General features: G+C 37.8%; 1 long non-coding RNA gene and 1 other non-coding gene across 2 annotated transcripts in view; one reads left to right on the plus strand and one right to left on the minus strand.

Annotated features, from left to right (window-relative positions):
* The window catches only part of LOC144320661 (uncharacterized), a 134,766-nt gene that overhangs the window by 111,925 nt on the left and 2,407 nt on the right, over positions 1–20,434 (minus strand). The window lies entirely within an intron of this gene.
* LOC144321507 (U6 spliceosomal RNA) lies at positions 6,486–6,592 on the plus strand. The gene has a single exon (XR_013387150.1). It is a non-coding gene; the product is annotated as a U6 spliceosomal RNA (small nuclear RNA).

A 20,434-nucleotide genomic window follows, 5' to 3' on the forward strand; every position in this document is an offset into this window, starting at 1 on the left:
TATATATATATATATACACACACAATGGAATATTACTCAACATAAAAAGGAATGAAATCTTGTCATTTACAATGATGTGGATGGAGCTAGACTATATTATGCTGTGAAAGAAGTCAAATAATATATGATTTCACTAATATGTGGAATTTAAGAAACAAAACAAATGAGCAAAGGGAAACAAGAAGAGACAGGGAGGCAAACCAAGAAACAGACTCTTAACTAGAGAGAACAAACTGATGGGTGACCAGAGGGAAGGTGGGTGGAGGGATGGATGAAATAGATGATGGGGATTAAGGAGTGCATCTGTTGTGATGAGCACAGGGTGATCTATGGAAGTGTTGAATCACTATATTATACACCTTGATCTAATATCACACTCTATCAACTAACTGGAATTTGAATAAAAACTTAACAAAAAAAAAAGTGTATAAATGCACTAAGGACAGGCTTAGGTACTCAAGTGGCTGGGGAGGGGAGCATTCCATCAGAGTACCAAAAGTCCCACCAAAGCCAACACCCTACCTGTCTTGATCCCCGAGAGCCATCCCAGAGCACAGGTTTAGAGGTATCAGAGAGACTTGATTCCAGATCATCCATGTGTAATCTATGGCAAATCACTTAATCTCTCTGAATCTCAACTTCTTGTCCATAAACCAATGAATTGTTGTAACAAAGTACACAAAGTGCTTACTTATCACAGTGCCAGGTGCAAGGCCTTCCCTTTCCCTTTTCAGTTCCACTCCCCTTCCATTTCTTGAGACCTGCAGGGTAATTTGAAGGCTATTCTTTTGCTTACAGATACATTTATTTGCTCAGTATTTTTTTTAAAAAGGTTTTATTTATTTATTTTTTATTTGTGTGTATGAGAGAGAGAGAGCACGAGCCAGGGAAGGAGCAGAGGAAGATCAAACCCAGGACCCTGAGATCATGACCTGAGCTGAAACCAAGAGTCACTCAACCAACTGAGCCACCCAGGTGCCCCCATTTGCTCAACATTTTATCAGTTGTTGTAGGGGAGAGTGGGTTAGAAAGAAGAGTGTAGGGAGGGAAGAAGTACCTAATAACCACAACACACCTAGAGCTTTCAAGGCACTTTTCAGTTGCCCACTCTTAAACATGAACAGCCAGAGATTGCCACTCTATGAGGAAAACTCCTAACGTGAAAATGAATGATTGAACTGCAAACTAAAATAAATAAATAAAACATTTAAAGACAGTACTTTGAGGAAATAAAAATAATGTAAGAACAACTCTTCTAAAGGAAGCCTTATTAATAACTTCATTGAAATTAGGGAAGATATCATAACCATGAAACAACAACAGAATGCTATAAAAATTGAAGAACAAACAGACAAAAAGCTTTTAGAAATAAAAAATCTTTAAAACAACATCAAGGTAGTTGAGATATAGAAGAAAAGCTAAGGAAATAAATAAAGTAATCTGACTTTTAAGATGGACAAAACTGAAGCCTGTCTCTATATTATAGATTTTTTCTTCATAAAAGTCTACACACTAGAATTATTTTTTAAAAGATTTTATGTATTCATGAGGCACACAGACAAAGACATAGGCAGAGGGAGAAGCAGCCTCCTTGCGGGGACCCTGATGCAGGGCATGATTCCAGGACCTTGGGACAATGACCTGAGCCAAAGGCAGATGCTCAACCACTGAGCCACCCATGTGCCCCTAGAATTACTTCTACCCAAAGAACTATGAGAGAACTGATGACCCCCCCAAGTATTAAGGTGTGCTGAGGAAAAGTAAAATATTTTATTTCTATTTCTCAGTCTGGAGAGGAAAATTGCTGTCTCCCATCCTATGAGTTCTTGGTCACAAAATCATGTGGCAAAAGGTAGTAGGACTCTCTGTGTCATCTGTTAAAGAATAATTTTTACACAAGGATAAAATAATGACTCTCATACAAATATAAAATATACATGTGAAAAGTATTTTTTTCTAATAATGAGAGAACCAGCCAGATATTATAATTGAATGAGAAGAGAATTCAAAGTACCCTACACTTTGCAGTGAGAAAAGGAAAGCCAAAATAAATTTGAAGGACAAAACTCAAAGTGAATTTTATTTGCCTTAGTTTTTAATACCCAAGTGTGAAAAGAAGCTATGAAGTATCTTAAAAATTTTAGTAATATTTGCTCAGGCTTGAGCTTTTTAAATTTGGTTTTTTGTTTGTTTACTGATTAATTCCTTTGCCTACAACATGAAGGGTTATTATTCTCTACTTTATGGGTAATCTACCTGGAAAGCAAAAATTCTGTGTCCTAGAAAAATGTTCTGTGCCCCGCATTGATTTTATTATGTCCTTTATTAGCTAAATGCCCCCTCAATGATTCCTCACTTACAATAGAGCTATGGTTCTTTTTAATTGTGTTAGTTTCAATGTTTATTTTTAAATGCTTTATTGTCACATTGACTAAATAGGTAATCCAAGTGCTATATCACAATCACCCACCAGCTCATCTTAACTGAATATCCAGAGCTTTTCTGATAACTTTTTTGACTTTTGGCTTCCCAGAAAGTGGACTGGCCCTTGACAAAATTGTTAATTAATTAAATGAATTCTTCTTCAGCTCCTTCCTTTTACATTCTAATTTCTACTTTTTTCTGGTTCCACACAGCTCCTTTCAAGGAAGCAACACCAGGAAGTATGTTTCCAATTGCCCAACATACTCCCTTAGCCAAACAAGACTGAGGCTGAAAATTTTCCCTTCCCCTAACTCCTATCATAACCCACTTGTCCTGTGCTTCCTTCCCTAGAGTTCCTGTTATCTCTTAATATGATTAACTATTCTATGGTGAGGAATTAATAGTGTCCTTTTCCAGATATAATTTGCATTTTAGCAGAAGAAAACATTAAGATGTATTTAAATAGTGAAGTGCATATTGAGTACTGTTGTATGTTGGGCATTATGCTGTACCTACATCAGCAGACATGGTCAATTCCTAGACTCAAAAAGCTTACATTCTATTAAGTTAAGTTAATGTTTTAAGTAAAGTTGTATATAAAAAGTCCCCAAAGCCCTCACGTTTAAGTTCAAATGATTTTTAAGAAGGGTTCCAAGTTGACTGAATGGGAAAAAGAAGTTTTTTCAATAAATGGTACTGGGACAACTGAATATATTTACATGTTAAAAAAAAAAGTTGGTCCTCTCTCACACATGATATGCAAAAATTAACATAAGAATGTATCAAAGATCTAAATGTAAGAGTAAACTATAAAACTCAAAAGAAAACATTAGAATAAGCCTCCATTACCTGGGTTAAGCAATGGTTTCCTAGATATAATACCCCAAGCACAAGCAACCAAATTAAAAATAAGTTGATCTTCATCAAAATTATTAAAAACTTTTCTGCTTCAAAGGACACCACCAAGAAAATGAAAGGGCAACACATAGAATAGAAGCAAATATTTACAAATCAAATATATGACAAGAGACTAGTATCCAGAATATGTAAAAGATTCCTGAATAGACATTTTTTCCTAAGAAGACATGCAAATAGCTAATAAGCATATAAAAAGATGTTCAACCCCCTAATCATTAGAGAAATGCAAATCAAAATCAAAATGAGACACTTCATCATGCAAATTAGGATGGTATAATTAAAAAGACAGACAATAACAACTGTTGAGAAGAATGTAGAAAAATTGGAACCTTCATACACTGCTAGTGAGAATGTAAAATGGTATAGGCACTTTGAAAAACACTTTGGTAGTTCCTTAAAATGTTGAACATAGAGTTACTATAGGACCCAGATATTCCACTCCTAGGTGTATACCCAAGACAACTGAAAACATATTCACACAAACACGTGTACATGAATGTTCATACCAGCATTGTTCATAATAGCCAAAAAGTGGAAACGACCCACATGTCTATAACTGGTGAATGGATAAACAAAATGTTGTGTGTCTGTATAGTAGAATATTATTTGGCCATAAAAAGGAATAACATACTGATGCATGCTGCAACATGAATAAATCTTAAAAATATACTAAGTGAAAAAAGCTATAAAAGCAGAGTATATGATTTTGTTTATGTGAAATATCCAGAATAGGCAAAACCATAGAGAAAAAAGTACGTGAATGATTTGCCAAGGGGCTGAAAGGAGTGAGAGAGTGACCATTCATAGAGACAAGGTTTCTTTTAGGGATGATGAAATGTTCAGAAATCAGATTATGGTGATGGTTTGTGAATTATATCTCAATAAATCTGTATATGAGAAAGTCCCAGAAACATGGAGTAAGTTTGAGGAGAAGGGAAATCTTTATGAAAACAGTGACATTTGACCTATAGATTAAAGGCTGAGGAGTAGTTTTCTACATAAAGTAAAAGGACTTTTTAGCCAAAGAGAAAAGTAAGGGATTGTGACCTACGTGGTACAGTTGACCCTTGAACAACACTGGTTTGAACTGGTGGTTTGAATACCACTTTTTCCTGGATTTTTCCAATAAGTACAGTACAGAACTGTAAATGTACATTCTCTTCCTTATGATGTTCTTAATAACATTTTCTTTTATCTGCCTTTACTGTAAGAATAAAGTATATAATACATATAAATAAAATGTGTTTATCACCTGTTATCTGTAAGGTTTCAGTAGGCTATTAATAGCTAAGTTTTAGAGGAGTCAAAAGTTATACGTAGATTTTCAATAACTCAGGGGTCAGCGCCCCAATCCCTAACTGTGCAAGGGTCAACTGTATTTGGGATATGTGTGACCAAGTCATGCCTAGAAAAAGATTTGTGGGAAATAAGAATGGAAAGGAGGGGGCGTGCCTGGGTGACTCAGTCGGTAATTAAGCCTCTGACTCTTGGTTTTGGCTCAGGTCATGATCTCAGGATCATGAGTTTGAGCCTGTGACTGGCTCCACGCTCAGTGAGGAGTCTGCTTTAGATTCTCTCTCCCTCTCTCTCTCTGCCCCTCAAGCTCGTACTCTCTCTCTCAAATAAATAAATATATCTTTTAAAAAAAAAATAGAAAAAAAAAACAAAAAAAATAAAAAAAAAAATAAAAAAAAAATAGAATGGAAAGGAGAACCTAGATCAGCCAGTCTCAGTAGGAAAGAGAAGGAGTGACTAAAAAGGGGTAATTCAAGAGAATGTGATGAAGAGATTGACCACAGAGGTGTGGACAGAGGTAAAAGAATCCAAAAAGGATGATGAAGCTCTCCTCACACCAACAACAGCAGGAATTTGTTACGGTTTCTAAGCCTAAGGGCCCAATGGAGGGGGAAATGACCGGAACTTGGTAAGAGCCATAACTAGAGGAGAGAATCAAATTGATTTGGACGTTAGGTAGAGGAATGTAGCCACTGCCAAACCTTCTGGGAAAGAAGCCCAAAGGTGGGGCTGGGGATGAAATACTGGGATTGCTGTCTTTCCCACCCTCTAGACTCCTGTCAGCTGAGCCACAAGGCAGAGGACAGAACCTGTTGATATAGTCTACACAGGTCAGCCTCCTGGGGCAGAGAGTGGGGCCAAGTGTGAAGAGTGAGTCTGGAGAGTAAGCAGCCCAGGGCCAGATCATAAAAGACTTGTGTGCCTTGCCAAGCAGTCTGGACTTTGTCCTGCAGACAGGAGGAAACCATAAAAAGGGTTTAAGTAGGGAAGTGACTGCAATGTGAGAGTTTAGACAGGGTGAACCTAAAACTGGTTCTCAAAGTGTGGTACCCAGACCAGCAAGCATCTGCATCACCTGGGAACTTGTCAGAAATGCACATTCTTGGGTCCTCTCACTAAATTATGGGAGTGGGACCCAGCAAGATGTATTTTAACAAGTATTTTCAGGGGATTCTGGTGTGTGCTAAAGTTGGAGAACCACTGGCCTAGAACATTACTCCCAAGTCACATGCTAGCAGAATTACTGGAAAATATGTATGTGTAGTATATTTGCATAGAAATAGTCTGGAGGGATACACTTCAAAATATTAGTAATTCTTATCTCCAGGTGGTAAAATTACATGGGTTTTACTTCTTCTTCTTTTTTTTAAGTTTTATTTATTTATTCATGAAAGACACAGAGAGAGAGAGGCAGAGACACAGGCAGAGGGAGAAGCAGGCTCCATGCAGGGAGCCCAATGTGGGACTCGATCCTGGGACTCTGGGATCATGCCCTGAGGCAAAGGTAGATGCTCAACCACTGAGCCACCCAGGAACTGCTACTTTCTTCTTCTTCTTTTTTTTTTTTTTAATTGTTACCAATTTATGATAGTCACACGGGGAGAGAGAGAGAGAGAGAGAGAGAGAGGCAGAGACACAGGTAGAGGGAGAAGCAGGCTCCATGCACCGGGAGCCCGACGTGGGATTTGATCCCGGGTCTCCAGGATCACGCCCTGGGCCAAAGGCAGGCGCTAAACCGCTGCGCCACCCAGGGATCCCTACTTTCTTCTTTTATTTGTATTTTAACAACTTTTCATAATGCACATGCATTTTGAGATAAGAAATAAAAGTTATTAAAAGAGAAGGTAGTGCTCACTTCAGCAGCATATATACTAAATTTGGAACAATACAGAGAAGATTAGCATGGCCCTTGCACAAGGATGACATGCAAATTCATCAAATGTTCCATATATTTAAAAAGATAATAAAATAAAAGAGAAGGCAGAAAATAAAATGGAAATATGTTAACATTTAAACACTTAAAAATTTTAAAATATGGGTATATCACTAAATTACCATAAACAAAGATGAACGAGATGTCAAGCTGAGAAGAATTTGTAAATTATATGACAGTGGGTTAATAAGAAAAAGAAGGGATCCCTGGGTGGCGCAGCGGTTTGGCGCCTGCCTTTGGCCCAGGGCGCGATCCTGGAGACCCGGGATCGAATCCCACGTCAGGCTCCCGGTGCATGGAGCCTGCTTCTCCCTCTGCCTGTGTCTCTGCCTCTCTCTCTCTCTGTGACTATCATAAATAAATAAATAAATAAATTAAAAAAAAAAAAGAATATCCCAGTATAAGTTCAGCTATTGTAAGCCATAGTCTAGCCTAAAAAAGAAGAAATATGAATAAGAATGTGAGTTTTTAAAAATGTGAATATGAATTTTAGAAAAATTAATGTTGCCAATAATCAAAGAAATGAAAAATTAACATAGGCACACTTTTTGCTTATTTGATTGGCAAAGATTGAGTAATCCAGAGTTTTGTGAGAGTGTGGAAAATGAATATTTTACCATGGTTTTGATAAGAATATAAAGTTTCAAAATTTTTAAATGGAAATTTCAAAATATGTTTTGAAAGCCTTAAAATACAGTCTTTGATCAGATAGGAATTTTTCCTGAGAATATAATTGGTTAATTATCCATAAGTGTATGTTTAGCTAACAAACATTAAAAAGATGATTAACCTCACAACTAATCTGAGAAGTGAAAACAATAAACTGTATTTCATCCACAGCACTGTCAAAGCTTAACGTTTTTTCCAATGTCAACTCTTGTCAAGGTTCTGAAAATATGGATATGTATTGCTGATAGGAAGCTAACTAGGTATATTCACTTTGGAAGACAAATTTGACACTCTCTATTAAAAAAAATACTATGCTTACTCTGACCCAATGACTCTACCTTTTGGTGCCTAACCAGAGAAAAAGATACACATCTACGAAGAGAAATAAGTACATGTTCATATACTATTTATAATAGAACCTCACCAAAAAAGAACAGCCTAAATTTCCATACATAAAGAACAGACACATGGGAGATAGTAAAGTCATAATATGAAGGAATGAATTTAGATTTCTGTAAAACTACGTAGGAACAGATTATCAAAACATTGCTGAATGAAAAGGCAAACCACAGAATGATATACGCAGAACAATACTGTTGGTGTAAAAAACATAAGGCTTTACTAAATGTTTTTTGATACATATATTATGTATGTATAAAAATGGATTATAATATGCACCAAACTCATCATAGTTATTTCCTCTGCAGAGAAAGGAGAGGACCAAATGAGTAGACAGTCACCAAAGGGAGTTTTCATTTTACTTGGAACAGTCTCATCTCTTTCTTTTTTAAAAGAAGAATGTTGATATACTTTAAAAATACTTATATACATGGAAAAGTTGGGAAATAATGTGTTGCAACATTAATAGCAGTTAATTTTGGGTAGTGGGAAATGAGTATTTGTTTCTGCTTTCTATGTTTTTATTTATTAAAGATTCAAACTCTTCTCCCAAAGAGATGTATATAAAGAATCTTTACCATTGCTTTGTTGAAGGAGAAGAGGAAGGAGGGGGAAAGAGGAGGAGGAAGGGAGGAGGAGAAGAAGAAAGAAGAAAGATGGAAGGAAGGAAGAAAAGGAAAAAGGAAAGAAAAAAATCTGAAAGGCTATATAGTATATGACTGGCTGCTAGGGGTTGGGGAAAGGAGGGATGAATAGAAGTGCAGAGGATTTTTAGGGCAGTGAAACCAAGCTGTATGGTATTATAATAACAGATATATGTCATTTTACATGTGTTCAAAGGCATAGCATGTATAACACCAAGTGTGAATCCTAATGTCTAGGGACTTTGGGTGATAATGATATGTGAGTGTAGGTTCCCCAATTGTAACAAATGTACCACTCTGGTGAAGGATGTGGATAATGAGGAGGCTGTGCATGTGTGGGGACAGGGGGTATATGGGATATCTCTGTACCTTCCTGTCAGTTTTGATGTGAACCTAAAACTTCCCTAAAAACATAAAATCCATTAAAAAAAAAGACAATTTAAAAGTTCCAACGTAGACAGTTGATAAAATAATGGTATACTGTAGAAAGAAGGTATGGTATACCTTTTCCTTTGGTAGAAGAAACTATTGTTAAAAATAACAATAATATGTAGACATTTTTAAGCTTACAAGAAGTATAAGATTAAAGTTTTAAGAAAGGCAGGTGCAAACAGAATTAATGTTAGGAATCCATTTTGTGAAAAAGAAATGAGCATTTCTGAAAGATGGATCTATGGCTAAGTGTCTTATACTTTATCTGTATTTTCTCACTTATCTGAAGAGGGCCTTTATTAATTAAAAAATAAAGCTGACAAAAGAAAAAGAATCTAGCAGGGATAGGGAAGAAAGATAAATCATTGGCATATCTAGTATTGCCCTAGGTAATATATGGTTTTTATTTGGTTTTTATTCATCCCTTTTGTTATCTTAAACACACACACACACACACACACACACAACCATCCAGCAGCTCCTTTTCCCAAAAAGACACTCAGAATTTCATGCTGCCAAAGGAAACCCTCTGATGGGCAAAAAGGATTTGAAACATAATTTCAAATGAAAATGCAAGTGATTAGGACATCCGGGTGGTTCAGTTGGTAAAACATCTGCCTTCAGCTCAGGTCATGATCCCAGGGTCTTGGGATGGAGCCCCACGTTGTGTTCCCTGTTCAGTGGAGAGCCTGCTTCTCCCTCTCCCTCTGCTGCTCCCCCTGCTCTATCTTTATCTCTCTCTCTCTCAAATAGATAAATAAAATCTTGAAAAGAAAATGCAAGTGATTTATTGCATTACCCCTAATGTGAGACAGCTGAGGACATAGCAATTCGTTCCATGTATAGGAACCTGGATTCCAGTATCTACCAGTATTTCTACACCGTAGAGAGCCAAGACACCTGACTCAGAATTACCTGGAGTGCTTCTTGAGAAGGAAGCTCCGTAAAAGGCCTGACATGTGGCACAAGAGGCCCTGGCATCAGCAGAAATAAACACTCTGGAAGATTTCCTATGTGCTCTCAAATTCAAAAACCTTTGCCAGAGACTAATACCGAATCATTAGGATTTTTCAGAAACCTGGATTCTTCATTTAAGTTCCAGTCCTAACAATTGAGGTGAGGATAACACACAGAAGTGTCTTTGAGCTTACTTTGAAGAGTTCCAACACCAAAGAGGAAGAAGCTATTGTTACCAGTCACGCTCCCTGAGAGGCAGAGCCTTGGAATTTTACAGATGACCAGACACAGAAGGATAATGCTTTCAGAATGAATTATCTTTAGGTAGTCCCAGATAAGAAAGATAGTATGAGTCAGGGAATTCCTCTCAATCCAAAGCACAGAGGGCTAGGCCTATCACATAGGTGATGAGCATGCAAGGACATCAATCAAACTTCCTAGAATGCGAGGAATTCTTCTGATGCAACACAAAGAAAGTCTGCTTTTGACAAAGGACCGTCTTCAGTCCCTAAGTACCTCAGGATGGTAACCAGCCTTGCTAAATATTCCTTAGAAAGCCCTAAAAATGATTTGCCCTATTCCTTTCCTGCTCCAACCAATTTCTGCTGTAAGATCTAGAGACAGAACAGGAAAGCAAAATGTCTCCTCTTCAATAAATTTGGGTTTTAATACACATGGAACACTCTCCAGGGTGGAATGTTCTGGACCTACACTGTTTGCTAAGTGACCACTGGCCACAGGTGGCTATTGAGCACTTGCAGTGTGGCCAGTATGAATTGGGATGTGCTATAAATGTAAAATACACGGATTTCGAAGACTGTAAAAAAAAAAGAATGTTAATTACTTAATTTTTATTTAATTACATGTTGAAAAGATACGTGGTTAAATATATTGTTACAATTACTTTCACCTGTTTCTCTGTACTTTTTAAAAATGTGTCTACTAGAACACTTTAAATTATATATGTGACTTGTATTTCTACCAGACAGCAGTGCCTGAGAACGAAAAAGTGAGCAGATGCTGCCTAGCAAAATGTAAGTGGGAGGTGGGTACTCTATTGCTTTTCAACCTAGCCCAAACAGAAGCACAACTTCCATTTTAAAAACGACTTTTTCTGAACCTCTCTCAAATTGCTGAGATTTCTTTCCTTTTCTTCAGTGATGTTCCTTGTGGTGAAATGAGAGATGCACTCGTACTTTCACTTTTTTGATCTCTCAGTTCCTCAAAGTTAGAGGCCATGTTGTCTTTCTGTGTTTTGTGTGTCTCTTCACCCACTGTGAATGCAAGATACCGATTTGGCCCACAATGACCCATCTGGGCAAACTCTCTTCTATTGTTCACACCTGATGGATGTTCATCAACATTTGTGGTGGTTCATTAGTGTTCAGGTTTATAGATGAACTATAGCTAATTGATGAGCATTTATTGCTAATGAGTAAAGGCTGATGAAGCGATGGAAAGAGTTTTAGTTAACTCTGAACAAAAGATCAAAAGTTAATTCATGAACCAGAAAACACCTGCTTGGTGCAAAGCATGGGGGAGTAAGTAAGTATACGTTTAACCAGGGAAAAAAGAAGCAATGAGATTAGAATTGCACATAAAGTATGCATTCAGTAACTTTGGTCTGAGAAGGGAATAGCTGGGTAGAAGGAATTTTAGACATAAGTTTAGATTTTAGAGCTGATTAAGATATGTCTCCTAAGCTGGGCAAAGCCAGAGTCTGTTGCAGCAGTTTGTGTGTTTAATTACATATTGAGCTCTTCTCAGGAAATGATAAATAGCTTGTACAAGTTTATATATGTCTACTCCAGCATACATGTGTGTGCACAGGCACACACACACATGCACACACATTTGCTCACACACTTTGCCTCGCACCATCTCCCTTCTAGAGCTAAAAGCTCCACAGTTCCCATTAAAAACCCCTCATGGGAAACAAGAAGCTTTTCAAACATGGATCTGAAAAAATGTAGAGGATTATAATGTTTAATCTTAAAACATTTGTTATTCTGTGGCTGCTTGTACCAGTGGGCAATTACCAAAACAAGGATTAACTAAAATCCGACTTTGGTCAGTTCAGGAAAATCTGTGGGTCAAAGGGAGGAGTTTGTGAAAATCACAAACATGTTTTAAAGGATTAAGCAACCCACTTGCAGTGTTTCTGTGGGACCTGCCCATCCCCTCCTGTTCTAATACTCCACCAACTCTTACTCTGCCTTGGTTTTCGTATTGTTTGTCTTAAATGTCGCAACCTAGTGCCAACTAGAGATAACCTGTGTTGGCAAGATTCATTTCTAAAACTTAAAATGATTCTAGAAAATTAGGAGCTATCAGCCATTCATATATTTGTGTGAATTTGTTCAATGACACCTGAGACCAGCTGTGTTGGAAGAATGGATGGAGGGGTTTTGACTGAGGGGAGGAGAGTGCAAGCAATCCGTGGAACTTGGAGCACTTTTAGAATCCAGTCAGACCTTGGAAGGTACTGTGGTAGAGAACACTGAGTGCCACAAGGAAATGCAAATCTGGTAAGAAGGGCCACTAGCTACTATGGAGAGAGCAAGGTGCAAAGCGAGGTGAGGAAATGGATGAGGACATGCTTCACCTGGTTCAGATTTTCCTAAGGCAACATCCACTGGCTCAGGAGAAGGAAAAGGAATGCTTTTTCCTCTCTTCCACCCTCTTTATTCCCGCAAAGACTGTCTCCTTGCCCCACCATTCAGACTTTAGGCTACTAAAATTAATGCTGTGACTAACTGTATTCTGTGGTGTGTTTGCTTTTTTGGTCTAGCTTGGGAACACGATCACCATTTAAAATGATTTTTTTTTTTTTAAAGAAAAAAACAAGTATTCTCTATCACAAGCAGGTGAAATGGGCACAAATGGACTTTTGGGACAAAATAATTCTTAAGATATATATAGTTTGGATAATAGCCTCATGCTTCTTTTTTTTTTTTTTTTAAGATTTTATTTATTTGTGAGAGATACAGAGAGTGAGGCAGAGACACAGGTTGAGGGAGAAGCAGGCTGGCTCCCTGTGGGGAACCTTGATCATGCCCTGAGTGGAATGCAGACACTCAACCACTGAGCCACCCAGGCATCCCTAGCCTCAAGCTTCTATTTTTTTTTTTCCTAGCCTCATGCTTCTAATAAAGTCATCTTTATACTCTTGAGATGATTAATCTATGATCCCTTAATAAAAAAGTCTTTTTTAATGAAAAAATTCATTTCATAAAGAACCATATTATCTTTTTAAGATCATTTTTATCATTATTCTGCAGACTGGTAAAAACGTTTTTAATGGGGGCCTGTTCTAAGCTGCTATAGCCTCAGTACTAGTGCGGTTCTTCTAGAATTCTCTCTTCATTCCCTCTGATGAAATCCACAAAGTCAAGCTGACATCTTTTCCTGGTTCAAAACCACTCCCCTCTGCTAAACCTATCACCATGTTTCTCTTTCCTGTTGGAGGTAAAATGCTCAGCTCCCTGCACCCAGTAAGGAACTGGTCTTTTCTCTGCCACACTTCTGCCCAATTTGAGTAAAATGACATATGTACTTTATTTCTGGAACTCAAAGCTAAATGAAGCCACAGGAGAAAAATACAGAGCATTGCATAGCATTCTGAGGAGGGGTGTTATCTTTTGTTAGAAATACAGGGGATGGAGGGTGCCAGTAAATGGCTAACAACTGGATCTGCAGGGGAAGCCGATTTCTATGATGTAACTATTCCCACCATGACTGATTTCTAGCTACCAGTGTGATGTCACTGACTGGATTGACCAGAGTGCAATTGGGTAGAGATATGCAGTGGTATACCATGACATAGGATTTGCATCATTCAGATTCAGGTGGAATCTCAAGATCAGAGATAATAGTAAAATGTAGTAACAATTAATATGTGATGAATCTTGAGTATTTATTACCTTTGTTTTAAATATAATTTATTTAACTATGTTTATATGATTTAGTCTTTAATATTAACTGTGTTTAGCAACTGGCTCACAGGGGCACCTGGATGGCTCAGTCCAGTAAGCATCAGACTCTTGATTTCAGCTCAGGTCATGAGATCCAGTCCCAGGTTTGGACTCCATACTCAGATTCTGCTTGAGATTCTCTCTTTCCCCCTACCCCATTGTGTGCTCTCTCTCTCTTAAGAAAACAAAATAAAACAAAACAAAACCAACTGGCTCACAAAATCCCTGAAATCTAACAATGGGTTTTTGTGAGGCAGTGCCACGGGGCTTTAGTGTACCACTGATGTAGACATACATTGAGCAGGAGACTGTTCACCTATACATTTTAAGTAGGAATATGTATCATGAAAAAACTTCCTAAGGTGATGGCTGTAGGGATCTGCCACTAGAGTTTTAGGGATACAATCAAACATATTTAAAATCATGTTTTCTTCTGAGACATCTGGGTTTTCTTTGGAGGCTCCCATCCTGATGTTGACCTTACTCAAAGCTACTCAACTAGCAAATTCTAGTGGGCTTGTAGCCAGAGGTGGTATAGCTTCCAGCATAGTTCACTTTCATACTTAAGTCAAGAGGGGGATGACCCTGTTATTCAGAATCACTGTTACACGTGAGTGAAAAGTAATGGGGTTATATTTTACTTGCTTTAACTACATTTAGATTTAAATGAGCATAATTTCCTAAAACAATAACATAAATCCCAGAGAAGAAAACCTGCCAATTGCAGGAATGCAAAGCCAGAATAAAGCATTTCAATATCTCCCTTCAATATCTCCTTTTCTACTTTAGCTGGGTGGTTAGTCTTCTGACAACCCAAAATATTATTTTAAGAGCTTGAGACACAGGGAGAGGGCATAGACAACCCAAGAGAAAAGGTTACAATCACAGTTTGGTGAAGAGAAAACACTCTCACAAAGATAATATGCCATGACATATTGTATTGAAGTGTGGCTTTCCATGAGAAATTCCACATCACAAGGTTCTCATGTAATACAGGACTAAAGTCTCCCCTAATCTCCAAATCCAGTGTCTAAGTGCTAGCATAACCTGCTGTGAAACAAGGCTCTTACATAAATCCTGCATGCTGTCATATTTCAGCTACAAAGGAGATTATATCTGCCAGGATAATTCCCAACAAGGAAAGTTACAGAAAAAGTAAATAGAATTTTCTCCCTCCACAGAACACCCAGCCCATCTCTTACATGTAGATAAGGTTTTGCCACATGTAGACTGACCATTTTTGGGTTAAAGAGCCCATGCAGAGATTTGATGTTTAAAGAGAAAAAGAAAATGAAAATTATGTGACACACTCTGTAGGGGATATTTTGAGAGCTAACTTGGGATGGTTTATCTAAAATGCATGGCCGGGGAATTTCTACCAATAGAAGGTCAGTAGAGTCTTCACATGAGAATTCCTGATCCAGAGTGACAGGACTGTGTACCTGGAGGCAAGACTTCAGCCTTCAAAACCAGAACCGGTCAGCATTAAAACTACCACATGATACTGGAAGTACTTGGCATTTTCTGTTTGTTATTCCTGATAAATTTCAGGTTGCAATCTTCAGTTTTTTTGGTCCTATCTTCATTTCCTAATCAAATGTTCAACTGCTTTAAATTTATGTGACTATAACATGCTAGTGTGTAACCCTGGTGCTGAGATCAACAAAGCCAACTTTCTCTTGTTTGGGTTCCCCTGTGTTCTGGGTTGAATTTTGCCCCACTCCCCAACCCCCACCACACTCCCAAAGTCTTATGCTGAAATTCTAACCCCCAGTACTGTAGGGTGTGACCTTATTGGGAAATAGGGTCTTTACAGAGATAATCAAGCTAAAGAGAGGTCATTAAGGTGGGCCCTGATCCTGTATGACTGGTGTTTTTATAAAAAAGGGAAATTTGGACACAGAGACAGACATACATGAAGGAAAGACTAAGTGAAGAGACATAGGGTATGGTACGAATGACCAACTGCAAGCCAAGGAGAGAGGTGGGGAATAGATCTTCCCTCATAGCCCTTAGAAGGAACCAACCCTGACCACACCTTGATTTTGGACTTCTAGCCTCCAGAACTGTTATTGAAGCCACCCAGTCCATGGTACTTTGTTATGCATCACTAGCAGGTGAATATACCTAGGATATCCTAGAGGGCCAGATGACTATGGACAATAGAAGGTGCTTCCTCTTTCCTCAGACATTTATTCCTATCTGACAGTACCTTCAACTACCCCACTGGCATTATTAGAATTCATCTCTACCAATTTAAGTTCCTTTCAGGACATGATTCAGTCTTCTCAGCAAATACCAGACGTATGTGGGCTAATAGGAAACATCAACCTGTAACACCTACAAATAAAAACAAGTATCTGGGAAATTTGGCAATATAGATCAAAAGCATGAAAAGCCTTTATGTCCTCCTGTACTATCTAGTTCCAAAGACATATTCATGGGTGGACACAAAAATTGAAGTAGGAGGTATATCAGAGTTATTATTAATACAAAAAAAAATTGAAAAAAATGCCAAAAAATGGAAAGGGACTGATTGCACAATAGACGATTCATTAAATAAAAGAGTTATCTTGACATAATAAAATACCGTGTAGCCATTAAAATGCAGATTAAAAAATATGTACTGACATAGAAAATTCCCAAAATATATTTCAAATAAAATAAGCCAACTATAAAATAAAATGATCCCATGTTTGAAAGGGGAGGGCAGGGGAAGAAATGTTACTACTTTTCTTTGCTTTGTAGACTCATGGGCGATTTTATTATCTTAAGTAGCAGTATTTTCTAAATTCTCTACAAAAAAAACATGAAATCCTGTTATAATTAGAAAAAAACCCTTGGGTATAAGAATTCATAAAATAATTCTTATAGGAATGATCTTGAGATAATTTGGCCTACTTTTGAATTTATGTAACTTTTGTTTTCACATAATGCACATACATAAAAGCATACAAATCATAAATGTATATATAGCATGATGAATTTTCAAAGTCAAATACCCATGTAACCAAGCTCCCAGATAAAAAATTTGAGCAATATTAGTAACCTAGAGATTTTCTTCATGCTCCCTCCTGTAACTATCCCCTAAAGGTAACTGCTCTTCTATCTTCTAATACCATTATTAGTTTTCCCTATTTTTTAGTTTTATGTAAATACATATACTCTTTTACTTAATGTTATTTTTGTGGAGATTCATCCATATTTTTACAAGTAGACATCATTTATTCATTCTCATTGCTGGATAGCAGGAATTGTCAAATTAGGGCTCATGGGCCAGCTGATGATTTTGTAAATAAAGTTTTATTAGAACACAGGCATGCCCATTTCTTTACATCTTGGCTGCTTTCATACTACAATGGCAGAGTTGAGTAGTTAAAACAGAGATCACATGGCCCATAAGACCTTACTATCTAGTCCATTACAGAAAAAGTTTTCCAACTTCTGCTATATAGTATGAATTATATGCCTATGCCACAATCTACATATTCATTCTACTTTGCATAAACAACTGTGTTGTTTCTAGTTTGGGGCTATAAATTTAGGGCGTTACCATATTCAGCAAGTAAAAATATAGAATTCCCAGTTAAAATTGGAATTTTAGACAAACCAACAATATTTTTAGTAGATCCCAAATATGGCCTGGCCACCCTGGGCTATAAGAACAGTATGGCCACTAACATTTAAATATGTGTCTTTTGGTGAAAACATATACACAGTTCTTTTGGGTATATTTCTGGAGTGAATTGTGTATGTTCACATTCAGCAGATACTAATAAAGAGTTTTTTAAAGCAGTTATTCAAATTGATACTCTCATTGGCAGTGTATGATTTAGTTGTCAATCATTAATATAGTTAGTCCTTTTAATTTTAACCAGTCTGATAGGTGTGTAGTAGTATCCCACTGTGGTCTTTATTTGCATTTCCCTGATGACTAATTGGTTTGAGCAGCTTTTCACGTGCTCAATTTGACACATGCACACATGCTCATTGACCATTTGGATATGGGATTTGTGTCCGTGTATGCGTAGTGCCTATTTAAGACTTTTGGCCATTTTTTGTTGTTGTTGGGTTATCTGCCTTTTCCATGCTAGTCAATGATTTATGGCACGATCTGGCATAAAATGGTGAAGTGGAACAATCAGATTTTTTTCTCTCTTTTTTCCTCTTTCATTCTCTCTTTCTCTGGAATATGACCTGAAAAAGATGTGGAAAAAAAAAAAGATGGGTTTTGGCATGACAGGATCTGAAAATTCATTAGGTGACAGAGCATCACCGGCCAACAGAACTTTCTCAAATGACAGGAATGCTCTGTATCTGAGATCCTCACTAGCCTCAGGTAGCCTCATTGTTTGAAAGGTGGCAGTTGTGACTGGGAAGTGATAGTTACATTTTAGTTAATTTTAATTAATTCAAGTTTAAATAGATACATGGGGCCAGGGGCTACATAATTGAATAGTACAGATCTCATAGATGGGCCAAGCATAAGCCAGTTATGAATAAGCTAGTGTAGGGATCCTAGCTAAGATAGTCAAAGGAGAGTTTCTTCTTTTTTTTTTTATTAAAGTTTTAATTTTTTTAAAGTAATCTCTTTACCCAACGTGGGGCTAGAACTCATGACACTGAGATCAAGAGTCACCTGCTCTAGTAACTGAGTCAATCAGGTGCCTCTCAAAGGAGAGCTGTTTCTAAATTCCCAGGAGCTGTTGAGATGAGACTGGTCTGAAGAGTTTTGAGTGGCTGGAGCTGTTTTCATGTCCCCTCTTACAGTGGTCTGATTTTATTGTTGTTCCTGTTCTTAGATTTCTGTAAGATTGCATCTCCCTTGTACTGCCCCAATGCTGGTTTTTCAGCTTTTCTGTGTTCTTAAGTAAACACAATGAAATGAATCTTTTCCAAGTGACTTTGCTGTGACTAAATTGACTAGTTAGCTCAGAATACTACAAAGTCCTCTCCCTCAGGAAGAACCAAATTTTACCACTAAGACCTTGACCAGACTTGCCAGCTTTACTAGTACCTCTTGAGGTGGCTGCAAAATTCATTAACACCTTTCCCTCTCTGGGAAGACTCCCAGACACACAGGAATAGGTCCTGAGTGACCATATCTAAGATGACAAGATCATCTTCTCTCTGGAGGAGTGGTTCCAAAACCTTCATGCAGGTCTGAATCAGCTGGAGGACTTCTAACAACACAGTTTGTGGGATCCATCTCTACAGTTTCTTTGCCAGTGGATCTGTGGATAGGGCCCCGGCATTTGCATTTGTAACAAGTTCTCAGGTGATACTGATGTTTTGGATCTGGGGCCCCACACTTTGGGAACCACTGCTGTAGATAATTAACTCAGGGATAGTCACCCTGAGATAGGGCTATCAGCTTGTCTCAGGAATTTGTGACTTGGAACAAAGAGATGTGGAGACTGAGGGCTGTTAAAGCAGCCCTCTGAAGAGAAGTTCCAAAAACTACCACTGTTTCAGTTCTCTGAGCTGGTCAGTTCCTGCTTGTAGGTGGAACCTTGGTTACTTAATCCTGTCACTTAATCCTATTACTTTATTTTCCATAAATTGGCCACAGAAAAGTTTCTGTTGCCTGCTCCTAAAAGAACTAGAACTAAGACACAAGTTAACATCAGTTACGGGTCCCACCAGGAAAACAAAAACCATTCGAAGTATTTAAAATAGATATAATACAGTACAGGAAATTGGTCATGGGGTGTTAGAAAGTCTGAGAAGCCAAATGTGCAATAAGAGATTAGCAAGAGCAGGAAGCTACCTCTACCCCTACGCTGGAAGGACAAGGGGAGAAAGTGGCATTAATAGAGGCTGGGGTGAAGTGGAAGAAGGTCCAACCTTGATGGGAAACATGGGAAACATGGGAAATGCTGCTGCCCTTGCCAGAAACATCATCCAATGTTACTCTGTGGAAGTGGAAGTGGAGAAGTACCCTGGTCTCATGCTTTCTATTGCTTCTAACCTCTCAGCAGTGCCTCTCTCTGCTCAGGAGCCTGGGGAAGATGATCTGTAATAGTGAGGACAGCTTGGGGTAGTGAGGAAGGACAAGGCATGGATCTGAAAACAAGCCAAGGACTAGCACTGTTCAATGTGGATTTCTCATGTTTTGTTCTTCAAAGTACACTTTGTTTACTTACAAATTAGTGATATAATATGTGCTCGCTATATAGTTTCTAATAGTTTCTTGTTAACACATTTTTAAAAATTTAAGTAGCTCTTTATCATTTCATAATTAAGGTGGTGATTTGAGATAATCTTCAGGGGAAAATTGCAAATGATAACAAGAACTAGTATCTGAATTTTCAATGTCAGAAGTGTTTTTATTTGTCTCATCTAATTTAGTGCTCAAAAATCTTGTGAAGTAGGTTTTACTGTTAACTCCATTTTAAGAATAAGGAAATCGAGGCGCAGAGGAGAGTAAGCAACACAGAATAAGCAAAGTCATGTCGCTCAAAAGTGGTAAAATGGCACGATCCCAAACCTGGGCTCAGCACATAACTTCAATTGTTACAAACACCAAGCTATTGTGTGAAAACACATGCAAAGCTACAAACTTAAAATTCTTTCTCTGTTTATATCTCCCATTTCCTCCCTTATCTAAAACCCAAAGTGTAGAGTAAAACCTTGTAACCAGAACTGAGAGAAGTTATTTTGAAAGATCAGCAAAATACCCCAAGGCACTACCTTCCCCCCTCCTCCACCTGTAGATGGTCAATTAAATATATTCTCCGTAGTCCCACAGCTTCCTAATTAATAGGCAATGATCATGGGGGCAAGAC

This window comes from Canis aureus, chromosome 9 (assembly GCF_053574225.1).
Source record: "Canis aureus isolate CA01 chromosome 9, VMU_Caureus_v.1.0, whole genome shotgun sequence".
Taxonomy (NCBI): domain Eukaryota; kingdom Metazoa; phylum Chordata; class Mammalia; order Carnivora; family Canidae; genus Canis; species Canis aureus.